Genomic DNA, 15,419 nt, shown 5'->3' with positions numbered 1-15,419 from the left:
CAAAGTTAAACGGGCATTTCTTTCCAGTACTCCAAAAGCGTTGAATTCCCCTCATTCAAAGTCACATTCGCTCCCTGTTGAATAGTTAAAATACCGTGTATCAAATTCACTGAAACATGCAGAGACAAAAACTATAAAACATGTAAATAGCAGAACAAAATGCAAAGAGAAAAACCTCAGGCATGGCCATTAAATATTCTAAGGCATAAATAGCAATTTAAAGTATTTTCCACCAAAGAAAAGAAACAAAAATGCATCATTTAAATATATATGAATATTATCCGAATTTCAAAGATGCCAGAATGTTTTTAATGAAAAAATTTGGAGAGCATTACACACTGCTCAAAGATGAACCTGATATAAGACGACGACTCATCGAATGTTTATATTTTTCTATTGTTCCAATCTTGCATGGATAAGCAATAGGAGTTTTCAAGCCATTGTTAAGTTTTCCCTTTTCATGGATGTGCAAGTATATTTTGTTATTGTGCATAATATTTTCTGACCATGTGATCTTCATGAGACGGTCCTTTTCATTCTGCATTTGGTGATTGATCACCCCCTGTTAAACACCCCAGAGGTGGCTCGAAGGGTATTATATAAATGTAAAAACAGAGAATTTGAAGGGTGAAATCCTCTAAAAGGCCCTCATGATCTTCGCATGGTTAATGTATAAAACAATATTAAAACATTACCGATTATAATTTGATGGACTTGTAAAAACTAACGGTCCCACTTTGACCTCAAGAGCCTTAAGTATTCAAACAAAGATATGTGACATGACACGGCAATTTACTCTCCCCAAAAAAAATACTCTTCCTCTTGCGAGCAAACGTAGTGACATAAGTAAGAGTGAATTATCCAAGAAATCTGATCAGGGATCTACCAACCGCAATTCCTTCATTTGACTGGAGTTTGGTTTGGACAAGTTAATACAAGAGGAAAAATATTTTTACACGTATAAACATTGAAAAACTAATGAAAAATTATGAAGTTCTATGGTCAGTGTAGTTACAATGAAATCACATTAGTTACATGAAAATGTCGCTACGTTTGACTCAATGACCTAAGCAAATTATAATAGACATATTATGAACGTCCCGTAGGGCCCAAATCTGCTGTTTAATCTCGATGGATGCCAATAATGGTAACACCTTTTTAGCAACATACGCGAGAAGTATTTGTTTTTGACCACTCAGTTGCAAACCTAACTTTTATGGATAGAAATGCTGAGAATCGATATGAAAGGAACGCGACCACCATGGAGGCGACCTGGCGGGGAAGAAGAATACTTTTATCTATCGTTCTCGCCACAGACGACGCCAGCTTCGAAATTCCAGAGGCAAGAAACGTGGTGGTGAGGGTCGTCCCTTGGGAGTCCTTGCCCAGATCTCGCCTCATTACGCAAGCGGAAATGTCTTGGCCGCCGTCCTCCGCGCGACGACGGAGACCAACGGCCCGTAGAGAAGGAGTGGAGAGGGAGCGGGAATAATTTGTGCGGTGGGGGGAAGGGATTGTGCGATGGCACCGCGCCCCCCAACCTCGACCCAACATTCCATCGAAGGTACTCCCGAAGGGGAGAGACCGTTAAGGAGGAGTCAACAGCGGAGTCACACTTGGAGAGAAAGCGAAGACTACTATAGTTCATTTCAAATACCTTTGCACCTGAGAGGCGGGCACACGATTCTTACGAAAGAGGATCCTCAAGTCGGCCTATAATTATTTTGTCACCCACCGCGCATAATGGACTAACAAAAGTCGCACTCGCGTCGCTGACGGACAAATTTATTCTAGTTTCACGGGGAAATATAGTATAATTAGGGGTGTAACTCGACATTTAAATACATGCGAATTACATGGTATTTCGCAATTTCAAAAACAATAATGCAAAATATTGGAAAAAATAGAACGTATTTCACACATCACCGCGTCGCGGACATTTTTGTAAACCAATTGAAATGCGACCGAAGTTGCAACAGAAATCAGCCATCCATAGGATGTAATTGGGCCTCCTCTATGCAGACCCCTTGGGCTGGCCCAAGTTTTTTGGGCGGAGGACACGTGACTTAATCTATATCTACGAAATACCGTGCAAGCCACCATCAGGGTGTGTGGTGCGGTTTGATTTTACTCCCGGCATGCAGCAATCATTCTAGTCTTAATCATACACGAGTTCGCTTGGCGGACACAGGCCAAGCTAACAGGATAGCGAGATGCGGTCAGACCCCGAAACTACAAGAGTGCTAAGGAGAAGAACATGCAACCATGCAAGTAAACATAGTAAGTACTTTATAATGGAAAACGAAAAGTTAGCGTAGTAAATGATTCACGCAAGAGTCATCACATGCCAAGAAATGCACGCAAATAGCTAGTATTGACAATTACAATAAGTTAATAACTATTCATGCAGAGCCTATTTTACAAAGTACGAGTCAAAATATTCTAGGGCTAAACTACCATAGGTATTATGGTCCCTTATTTTACGCGGAAAATGCAGCATCTTAAATGTATCGGTTCTGCATTCTATATCCCTAATCTTATCCTTGTGATCGTCACTACCGTAAAATTTGGCTCTCCCAAACTATCTTTAGCATCAGGCAAAAAGTGTTCCACTTGAAACCACTGAGGAGGATTCAACAACGGAGTCACACATAGGAGAGAAAGTGAAGACTACCAGAGTTCATTTCAAATATCTTTGCGTCTGAGAGGCGAGCCCAAGTTTTATAGGGATGAGGGCGGAGGGCACGCGACTTTCTGAAAACCAATAAAATTATTCGGAATAGGTGGAGTTTTTTTAAGATGCCGAGATTAAAAAGAGAATTGATTAATGAGAATAGAAGGGGAAGTTTTTGAACTTTTAGATTTTTATGAGCCCTTACAGAATTTCTTCTGCCGTTTATTAGTACGTTTCTTTCGTAACACTTAATATTTGGGGTTTAAAGTAGCAAAATAATTTTCATTTTCTTTATCAACTCATCATTTCAGGCGTTTGCTACGGATACCCTCTCGTTAACTAAATTTCATTTCAAACATGTTTGGGACTGAGGGGCAGGTCCAAGTTCTTTGGGGGATAGGGCGAAGGGGACATGATTTCCTGAAAACCAATGAAAATGCGATCAATTCAGACCGTCTTTCGTTTCTATAGACTGACAATGACTTTTGAGAAAATATAGCAACGCCTATTATATATATATCTCTCTCTCCCTTTCTCTATCCATCCCACATCCAGAGGGTTCCACCTCCTGCCGCGACGCCGCTCGAAACATTCCGATCTTTCACGACTGGGAAGTCGCAAAGATGTTTGAAAGCGATCAAAGGAAACTACAACTCTCGACTCGGATATGAAATTGAATACATTTTTTTGGTGCTCTACTCCAAGGACGTGGCAACTACGGGTAAGAGTTTTCAGAAATCGCCAAGAATTGAGAACTCCCAAGTAACACACTCTGGAATTATCACGATTAAATTACTTTTTAAGCTCTCTCATTTATCACATCGTTTAAAATTAAACCATCATAAACCAAATATTTAAGGCAAATATTGTAATGACTTATCGTCAACGGAGCAAACATGCAACTTTTAGCAGGCCCTACACTGCAAAATAGATTGTCACGAATCATTTTATTGGTTTCTTTAGAGGAATGCTATCGCACTACTATACTTCAATCATGTTGCCCCTGAAATATTGTCTAGACCATCTAAGCCACCTTGCCTCAATGGTACGAATGACCTACGTTGCCTTCCTAAATGGAAATCCAATTAGCAGCATCTTCAGCGGCAGAATTAGCGCCTCTCTGGCGGCAAGACGTGCCGACAACCCCTTCAAGTGCGGAGCGAGAGTCAGCGTTAATTGTGGGTTTAAGAGCTTAGGGAGGGACTTGTCATATAATGCGGAAATTCCATAGGCCACTACTGTGGCCTAAATTCACGACCGCATACACTCATTGCCGACAATGCCCGGAAGAAAGTGCGATAGGTGTGATGAAAAACGTGATCTATAAGGGCAGTGCCCTGTACCCACGCCAAAAGTAATAAAAAAATTTGATCAAATAAAATTTTTGGGTCTTACCGCGTGGTTAAGGTCATCTCCTCACGTTACAACCCTGCTAGTCGCGTTTTCAAAGGTGATTTCTTTATGTCAATAGTTATACGACGCTCGTACCACGCTCACTTTCGGCCTACAGCATGTCCAAAATCCGAGCATACTTGAAGTAACTCATCAGCAAGAAAAAAAATAAAATGTTGTTTAGAAATCTGAGACTCAACAAATTTACTTACTCTTTCGCTCAAGACTATAATATACTTCCTGGGCTTCCTGGGCCTGAACTTTTAATCGATTGTTTGCTTGTTGATACAATCGATCAATCACCCTTGAAGAAGCAACCAGCAGGGATCGCAAAACGTCGAGAGATAACCTGTACTACGCGGTAAGACCCAAAAAAGTTTATTTTAACAGTTTTCAGTGACCGAATTTCAACCAATATGAAGAGCGGTTTTATATGATTTCCTTTAAAGAAAAAATACGAGTGAAAATACGCATATAAGTATGCTAAGTCCCGCTTATGTAAGACGCAACCAAAATGTATCGCACCGCGAGCCACTCTAAATCACGGAATAAAGAAGCAGCGAGGGAAAAGATAAAGCATCTCCCTTATCAACCAATTAGAAATGAGAGGCTCGGGGACGCTTATGTATTTACCTGCATGTTTGGCCAATTCTCGCTTCGTAAGCAGATTACCCTCATGAGTAGGCAAGATATTAACGTATGACCTTGCTGCTATCCAAGCGTGGTGCGATGCATGGCAGTTAGAATTAAATTTGAAAAATGCGTCGTAATGAATTTCTGGAAGAAGAATAACTCCCTATAACGAAGCTATATAATTCGGGGTACCCAATTAGAGACTGTTGAATCCGTGAAATATCTAGGAGTTAGACTCAATAATGATCTATCGTGGAATAAACATATTCGAGAAATAACCGGTCAAGCTAATCGTAAAATGGGTTTTGTTAAAAGAATATTAGGGAAGTGTGACGACAAAGTGAGAGAAATTAGCTACTTTTCCCTCGTTAGACCACATTTGGTATACGCTGCCAGTGTTTGGGGTCCCTCATGAAAAAGGCTTAATAACAGAGTTAGAACGCGTGCAAAGAAGAGCTGCCAGGTATGTGAAAGGTCGTTACGATAGTCATGTTAGTGTAACTGACCTCTTAGATAAACTCGGATGGGAATCTCTGTCGGACCGTAGATTGAAAAATAGACTAACCTATTTAGAAAAATTCAAAAGCAGTGTCTTCTCTGACGAGGTTAACCATATCTTACGGACGCCAGCATACTACGGAAGAACAGATCATGTAAATAAAATAAGAGAGATAGATTGTAGAACAGACAGGTTCAGAATGTCTTTTTCTCCACGATTAATAAGAGATTATAAAGGCAGCGATAGAACTCATAAATAGATTGCATGCCTTGTAGTGTAGCCTACTAACCTATGTAAAACTTAATGAATGTTTCTTAATATTATTATTATTTCTAACAGCATATGGTTGTATAATTTGTTAGTATGCGTACCGTTTTGGACTGTGTGGTGGGCATGTGGGAGTCCAATTGCATTCTGCATGCTGGTGATTGATCACCCCCTGCCAAACACCCTAGAGGTGGCTCTGAGGGTATTATTTAGATGTAGATGTAGATATAGTACACTCGGTGTCCGTCAGGTGTGCACGTGGAAATGCTCTTGAATGCTGGTGGTTAATCTCCCCCTGCCAAACACTCTAGAGGTGGCTCGCAGGGTATTATGTAGAAGTTGATATGTAGCATCAATGGTACTGGGTGTGATCGTCAGGCTCTATTTCTTTAATGACTGAAAATATTTAAATAAAGATGTTTCTCGGCTTCCTATTTTGCACTTAATGTCTCCATATGTTGTTTTGATACCAAATGACCTTTATTAAAAACTCGGAATTGGATTAAACTTTGTCAATTTGAATTTGTTAATTCTCAGTAATCTAAAAATTATAGTGTAACACCAGTTGGTAGTTTTTTGTTTATAAAATAGTATTTTGCATTATAATCCACGAGTGACTTTATAATGCATTCATGTACATGCTACTCTTTCGCGGAAGTAAATGACGCGTAGTGCATGTTAATGCAAGTATATTTTAATTCTTTGGTACATGTTGGTAATGATCCCCCCCCTGACCAACACCTATGTTGGCGGGATTGTAGGGTGATATGTAGACGTAAGTAATTATATTTAAATTATATTAACTATTGAAAAAAGTTTAAATATTCAGGTATACCGCTGATAGACGGACTTTTTGGCCTTCAGAAAACATTCTCTTTGATCATTCAAGGCAATTCACTCGAAAAGTTATTCGAGCTAATGACTGCATCCTAAAAGGGTCTCCTTCGGGTCACCTGAGCCCATCCGTCATGATGGCTCTGCTCATTCGACATTAGCCAAACATTTTCCTGCGGGGAATTATAGAATCATATCAGTAGAAATTAAAAAATTATAACATTTTATGGCTAACTTCATGATAAGAAGCGAATAAACAGTCAAATGCAAAGACAAGCGAATGTAAAGAAAGAAAGAAAGAAATTTTACACGAACGTGTGTTGTGTATACTATAAAGCGTCGTTCATATTAACTTAATATAAAAGGTTTTCATTATGATCAAGAAATATTTTCCGCAAATTACAGCTGAGACCGAAAAACAACCAAATAAATCTATTTATATCGTTTGTTTTTTAGGATTATCGCTAGACATTCCTATTTTCCAGTATAATTATATACACGTCGAACTTGGAACAACTGATGGCTATCGAGCAATGCGTCGCGTACAACTGTTTTGAAATATAATGCACTGTTTTAAAAATTTCAACCACAAAGACTAATTATGTGAAGCTGAAATACTGTGAAAAGGACATAATTAACCCACCTCTACTTAGCCAGCAACAAGCCAAAGTCATGCGAGCACTTTGAAATGTTTTAACAATAATCCTTGGCGTCCAAACGGGCTGATCAACTTGGCCCCAAGTTGGATACCGTATAAGTACTCTGAAGCATCAAATTTCTAAATCGTTTAACTCCCATTGCGGGAAGGGACAATCATCCCATTACTATTAGCGAAGCTATTCATAACTAAGAAGTATCTGGGACGGGGAAATTTATGACGATGTGGAGTCCCTGTCACCCATTCAAGTGTAAAGATTAGTGGCGCCAGTGACAGTGTTACGCACTGCGCCTTACTGACGGCACATAAATTAAAAGAGGACAATGCGATATGAAAAGGCACAGGTTTCAGCCATTTGGATATTCTTGGATAACAAAGGGAATGACCTCGAGCGTGTAGCACAATGTAAGGAGTCATAACAAAGCATGACACCTTTTACTTGAACGGTTTAACCGACTAAATACGAGTAGGCATACGTATGCCTGAAATTGCGGGCAATATAAATGACAAAAATTTCATCACATTCTTAAGATGATTTTTAACTATCAAAAATATTTCATCAGTGGTTTAAATAGTAAATGTGAGGTCTCTGACAAATATTCAAAAGAAAAGTTTGCTCACTCTCCATTGCACTAGTGTTTTCAAGAGCTTCATGCATACATACATAGCGGAAGTACGGGTAATACGAGCCAAAATTCTTATATGGAATAAAAAAATTCACAAGGAGAGTATATTACCTTGCATTGGCTAAGAGTGTAGCATATTTACGGCGATCAATGAAAAAATAATCACAATGCTAATTCCTTTAATTTTTTATTTAAAAAAATGTATTACTGTACCACCGAAAACAGTACTATTGCACTTTAAATTGGGCTTTTAAAGTCAAAAATTAAACGTGCACCATAATTGATTATATTATTACATATTTCACCGATCACTATACCACTTTATTCTTATTTTCTTTGAAAATCACCCCAGGTTGTGGCACAAATGCAAGGTCTAACGAAAAACGTGAGTTAAAAATCACATGGCGTCCATTATAATATCCAATTGTAGATTTCAAATCCGAATTGTGGCTAAGATACGTTCAGTTACTATTGACGGAGTATTAACAATGATGGACCAAATGATTTTTATTTGGCGCCTCGTACACACCTCCACTATGCAGTAGCACTTCTTAAAAAGTAAAAGAAATATTGGATGACAGAATAATTCAAACCTTAGTGAATTAAAATGACTGATAACTTAGGCAAATATACATCGCCACTCAGAAGTTTGAATTTAAGGGCTAAAGACAAATCCAAATATGCAAATTCAAGGTGCGAAAAGAATGAACAACAAAATAAATGAGAACCTGGCTCCTATCTTTCAGAAGCTATTATGTAGCCACTAAGTTGTAAAATAGGTCAAAATCAAAATATGCTGCTAACGTGTTGGCCCCTTAGGAAGTAGGGCTTATAGAAGAAATCAGAAGATTAAAGCACGTGGCGGCCAAATTAATAATGAGTTGTTATGACGTTACAAGTTAGCGTTTCCAATATGATATGCGAGTTAGAATGGGCGTTTTTACCTGACAATTGTAGACGTAATTACGAGAAGAAAATAATGGAAATAGACTCTAAAACAGAATTATTTAAAATTTAATTCTTTCCTCACACTATTAATAATATCATGTTAATCTACACTCATGAGGTACCATTGCAAGCACAAACTCAAATCCACATTTTAGGTTGGTAAGTGTTCCAATGGGACACTGCCCCATATTTTCAAAGGGCGCCCATTTTCCTCTAATCCAGTTGTTTGCACCTCTTCCTTCTCCATACACTTCCTGGAATAGGAGCGGGTGAAAGATTAATGCATACCAAGACGGCGCCGTCGCCACCTGTGTACAGGCATTCCTCCTTGTCCGTGACCTGATGCTTTGGGACCGCCCACCTGATCACTGGTGGCGATGATCGCATTCCTGGACTGTTGCGCAGAGCACAGGAAGTACTGTGATTCATCCGGATTACGCACTCGACGGTCAGTGGATGGAGACATTAATATTGCCCTCGACATTACCAAGTGGACTCCGTTTTGGGCACACCCTTCAGCATCCACCCAATGGGCGTGTCCCAATTGCTCTTCACCAAGCCTAAGATGCGTCATTACCCACACGTATACAACGCTGCAGGGGTTACACAACAGTGTGATAGTAGTCGTGAGTAAAATATGGCTGCAAAATGCTGGGTATTCCGTAAGGATAGTATCAGAGATGGAGGTGCATTATAACTTAGCATTTTAATGCCATTCAATTCGCATCTTTAACATTTGCAGGCCTCGTTGACGGTGGGGTAGAGTCCTTGCCTGTGAAACAAGAGGTCGCAGGCTCGAGTCCTGTTTGGGTAGGATAATCCTGTACAGGACATGGTTGTCTGTGTACGTTTAGTTATTAAATATTATGAAAATCGCTATGTAAAGTCGTAATAACACTGTTTTCAGTGTTGTAGCAATACGTAAAAAATATTAAATATAAATAGACGTTTCCCGAGAGAAAATAGCGAGATGAAATTTTGAAAAAAAAATTTTTTTAAGGTCAAGGAAAATTTTTATGGTCTACTTTATATAGCTTTAAAATTTTGAGATGGTTACAGTATTTTTAGCCGAGAACAGAGTCACGACAGAAGCACGAGTGATACACCGGCGAAATAAATGGAGTCGAAAATTATTGAAATGAACGTTGGAATAATAAATAAAAACAGAACGGAAATTCGTGCACATATAATTGTTAAATTTTTTGAACACCCCGAAGTACTTAGAAGTAAAATCGCCAGTATGTGCTGTGTTCGCTGGTATGGAATAAATAAAAAATATAAAAAAAATTCCCGAGATAATAATAGAGCAACAATCGATATCTGTTGTTGCCATTCTGTCGATGTGAAGTCATGGGAACATAATCTGTGGCTATATGGAAGAATAAGGAATACTAAATACAAATAGCTAGTACCAACTTATTGTTTCCTCTCAATGAGCGCTTTGATCGAAGGTACGAAACTGATTTTTTGCGATTTTCGAAGATTAAAATATTCAAATACTGTGATAATGTATGTTTAGTTGAATCGTTTTGCAGAAAATTAAATAATTATATTATAAATAGTTAAATCCAACATGATCACGAAGAGAGTAATACATTAACTTCTACCGTTGAGATTGTCATTTAAATTAAAAAAAACTTTCAGAAATAGTAACTTACAAATGTGCGAGCAAAAAAAGGAAAAATACAGGATAATATTTATAAAAGATGTGAAATTGCTCCGATATGATGATGTTTCAAATGCAGCTGTCGATTGCCAGGTCATATTTGGTGGATAACGCGGATGGAAACAAAATTATTCTGCTTTTTACTAGGAATTCTTGGGACTTTCATCAAGTTAACCCATAGATTATTACTCATAACTTACATACTTCTTCAAACTGCAAAAGTTATCCATACTTATTGATTACTCCCCTATCCATTTTTAGACGCAATTGCAAATTCAAAAATTTCTGGCCTTAGTGACGGTGGGGCATTGTCCTTGACTGCCACAAAAGAGGTTGCCTCCAAAAATACACCTAATGGGCATCTAATGAATTAAAAGTGTTGGATATGTAAACTGAAAGTGAAGAAGAATAATGCTATAAAAATACACTTGAATACAGCTTTGATACAAAAATAAAGATTTCAACCTATTCCAAAACTTATTCAATTCATTGACTAAAATCAGCTGAAAACAATATGAAACAGCAAACTAAAAGTTAATGCCGGTCTCGGTGCTCGGCGGGGTGCTTGTCACACAAGAGGACGCGGGTTCGAGTCCCGTCTGGGTAGGTTGCCCCTACCCAGAGAATAGTTTTTCGTGTACGTTTAATTACTAAGTAAAAAATCCCGGCCTAAAAGGCCAGAGCTGTTTACGATGCTAAAGGAATAAGTGAATATAGTTATTATTGGCTTTTGAAGAAACGCCATGTGTATAAATATATTCCCAGAAGGGCATACTTTGCTTTTGTGGAGACCGCGAAGAGAGGGTTTGGGTACTAACTCTCCAATGAGCAGGAGAGTGACCAGTTTCGGAGAAATGCATACATAAGGAGTACCGTAAGGAAGAAATAATAGGCTAGACCACGAGGGGTAGGATCCTTCCGGGTAGGTCGTACACCACGGCCAGCGACTGGGCGAGAAGCGGCTTTGCAGGGGAAAAACCCTCGAGACAGAACTAAAGGCATGTGGGTCGCCTTTGTTTTTATTGCCCACGACGCTCTCTAAGGCAGTATAATCGAGGCATTAGGACAAAAACACAGAAAAAAAGAAAATGGGTATGGAATAACAGACTTCACCTGAAAAGCTAAAGGGCTTAGTGGGAAGGACGGAAAATATGCGAATTCACTGGCGTGGCTTTAAGAAAACGAAGGGGAGGATGAATAGACTTAGTGGTGGTATTTGCGAGGGCTGTGGAGAAAGGGTTGGGTAGGGTAGGGAGAACAGCAAGGAGGAAAAGAATATGACCTGAGATTCAAGCCGTGTCCCAATTCGTTGGGCAGCCTAAGGGAGCAAATTTAGGCACCCATCTTGGCCGCCAGATTTGGGCATCGACGAGTACATCCTTCTCCCATAAATCAAAGCATCTTTAGGAAAAAATCCGAGGAAGTGCAACATGTATACCAACTAGGGGAAGGAAGTGTTTTGTACTTTCGAAATAAAATAAGCTGCTACCTACTAAAGAAACTTGAAAAACTAAAGCCACGAATAAAAAAAATACATCAACATTATCACTACTAAAACAAAAAGGTTGCGTAAGATACTAAAAGTATAAGAAAATGTACATTTTTGTCTTTCAAATCTCATAATCACTTACACGAGACACACAATTGCACGAGAACTATAAGAACATAAATATTGTATACAATGAGGAATATTAAGGGTTTCATTTATCACATTTTTAAATCATTCCATATTTTTCGTACGTTTCATTGGCTTTGTGCCCAACAGATGGCTAAACCTGCGTTAGGGTGTATTTTTATTTATTTATTTTATTCCCACCTAATGCAGCTCATATTGGCCATTTTATATCGGGGTATCCCACAAATTTAACATTTAAACGCACAAGAACAATCATGTCCAGGATGTGGGAAACTTACCCAGGCGGGACACAAACCCACGACCTCTTGTTTGGCAGGTGAGAATTTTAATCTGACACCACCGAGGCTGGAAAAGGCATGATTTTCATGTACCATACAAATCCATGTATCAATTCACTCTTCATTTTGGTTGGCTCCCCAAAATCTGGCCGCCCAATTCCATTTCGCCCTAATGGCTAACGAGTTAGGACACTGCTCCGACTTCTTCTTCGTCTGCGTCGTGCCCTCCCAGGATGGGGGTCACTGGAATGGTCTCCATCTGGTAGTGGGGTTCCAAGGGCCCCTTTCGCGGGGGTTGGAGGCGCAGTGGCGGCGTCAGAGTGGAACCCACCCGGTGGGAGGGAATTAACAAGACCGGGGAGTACAAACAAAGGGGCAAGACACACATTGTATGTTAAAAAGGGGATATGTGCGACAGAGGGATTTAGTTCGTCCGGAACGCAAGAGGTGGCACCACGAGTAGGTTGAGCAGGGAAAAGGCGCACGAGCAGCGTGGTGGTTGGATGGGATGCGAGATGTGGACTTCTGCGGTGCTGCCAGGAAAGGATCGCCATGGGCCCAGCCTGTCTCAACATGCCATAGGTTTGTTCACTGAATCACGATTATCGACGATGCGTAGGTGACCATTCATGAGGGCCTTTCCTTCTCCATTTTCAAATGTCTATTTAATTTTAAATAAAATGGCATCGGTGGTAGCGTGGTTAAGTCCTCGTCTTGCAAGAGGTCGTGGGTTTGAGTCCCACCTTATTGAATTACCTCTACTCAGGGAATGGTTGTCCTTGCACGTGTAATTGTTACATTTTTTGAACACCTCGATGTTAAATGGCCAATATGTGCTGTATTCGGTACTATAGGAATAAATCCAATAAAATAAAAACAAATCAAGATTGCTATTTTAAAGTGAACTTATAACAAATAAAAACTAAGCAAATGAGCTAATCACAATAACAAATTAAGCATAATAATAACAACAGACTGTTAACATAGGCTGCAACCCCAGTATTTAGATATTAGTCATTATTCGTTAAATGAGATGATGCCAAGTGAGCAAAAAATTTTTTGACAACCATAACAGATTAATACAAGTCTGGAGAGAATTATTTCGACCGAAAGTCTGTAGAATATTAATTGCTGATAGCCTGGTATTGGCGTGTGGAGTTGGGAGATCGAATGGTTGTGGCGGGAAGGCACTTTAATGTGAAAAGGGAAATAATGGCTGTCGAGGATTTCAAGTGAATATTAATGTTTAATAAAAAAATTGAAAAATATTTCAGCATATAGAGATGATTATTACAGTCACTGAAAATGATAATCATCTCCAAAGATTATTTCAGTTGCAACCGCAGTATTCCCCGAAAACAAACGGAGACTTCAACGCCCTGGGAAAGGAGATTTCAACGCCTGATTACAACCTTCTAGTAACAATTAACTCAAACATTGATTGCCCTGATTTTTTTCCCTCTATAAATTTCCTATGCCCAAACCACACATGGGCATTTCTTACTACATATATTTGTCATCCCCTGCCAAACACCCTAGAGGTGGCTCTTAGGGTATTATGTAGATGTAGATCTCTCGTCCGGCGCTCGCTCCACCTCCGCCTTCACTCTCAGCTGAATTCATTCCCGGATAAGACTGATTCCTTTGTTTCTGAACTTACACTAATTTATCAATCTCGTCAAGTCTCATTCCCCGGTGAATTAATAAATATCTTTCTCTTCCCCCCTTTCCACGTCTCTTGTATTTGTTATCTTTACTATTTTTAGTCTATTCTCTTTGTTTCGATTGTTTAAGTTTACATTTCATGTTAGTTACTCCGTCACTGTAAATTGGCAGAAATACTGAACATGCGAAATTACTAAATTTAATTTATTAATAAATAATAAATACATTATTGTGGTTCGTGTTATGTGGTTTTAATTAGAATTATTTTAAGATAGTTATTGATAAGGAGGTGACGAACTAAATAACACTCTTTCTACCTCTAAATAAAACCCTGTCTACGTGTCTTACATTTGTGTTCTTTACTATTTTTAACCTGTACTCTTGGTTGTTTACGTTTACATTTCATGTTTATTACTGCGTCATTGTACATTGGCAGAAATGTTTTATGTAAGCAATTATTTAAACAAATAAAGCGTTATGGTGCGGTTGGAAACTCTCAGGTAGTTTTATTTTGGAGATATTTTAAGATGGTTTTTGATAAAGGGGTACTGATAATGGCTGTGATGAGGGGTTGAATCTAAACCAACATGACGGGCTGTGGTAAGAGGGTGGTATACATCTACATGATACCTTGTGAGCCACCTCAAGGCTGTTTGGCAGGGGGTGACGATACACCAACATTCAGCATGCAATACGCTACATCTTTGTAGTCATCGAAAAAACGCCCTATCTAAAGGTAACGCCGAATATGTCGGCACGTGTTGTGAGTGAGGTCATAGATAATACATTGATCCATGCAAACAAGCAAAATATATGCAAAGTGTTGACACCAACCATGCAAAAAAAAAAAATTGAGTGGATAAATATCCATCCAGCTACATAAAACTAGTTCAATCCTGAAAAATAAAACATGGGCCTAAAACACCCAAACAAGGTAACAAAAAAAAATAAAAAAATACATGCATTTAATCGACCTAGCTAGTGCATCGTTTAATTACATTAATGGCATATATGTTAGGAATGATAAAGGACGGTGTGTAGTGGGGAAAGCGAGGAGAGGTGTGAAAGAGTAAGAGTAGGTACGAAGAGGAGTGGAAGTGATGGGCTAAATTGAGGAGAGGGGTAAGAGCCCCCATAGAGAAAGAGGGAGTCCTGTTATTTTGCCCCCGGGGGAGATGCCTCTCCGGTCGCCTCAAGACGAGAGGGCAATGAACGATGGGAACGCCGGCGACGGGAAAAACCACTCCGGACTGGTTGAAGAGGAAAGGATGAGCTACCGAGAAATGAAGCGGGGACGCATGTGGACATTTCATGTCGACTGGGAGGAGTGGGAGGAGACATGCTAACGGGGTCTCGTGGCAAGTGTCATACGCTCACTGAAGGCACAGGCATCCGCAGCTACACCTATTATCTAAATGTGCACACCAGCCTGCAAGCCGTCTCCATTGAGAGAGTGGCTCTAAGACAAGAAAAGTGATAAATAGAACATAAAAGGTTTAACACTGGTGCGCGTTGAACTTCCAATGTGAATGTTCCAACTTGTGGGAAACTCTTTTGCATGCTACATGCTGGTAATTGATCACCCCTGCTAATCACCCTAGAGGTGACTCGCAGGGTATCATGTAGATGAAGATATACATAAT

Source organism: Ischnura elegans, chromosome 7, assembly GCF_921293095.1.
Source record: "Ischnura elegans chromosome 7, ioIscEleg1.1, whole genome shotgun sequence".
Classification (NCBI taxonomy): domain Eukaryota; kingdom Metazoa; phylum Arthropoda; class Insecta; order Odonata; family Coenagrionidae; genus Ischnura; species Ischnura elegans.
This window is presented reverse-complemented; position numbering follows the sequence as displayed.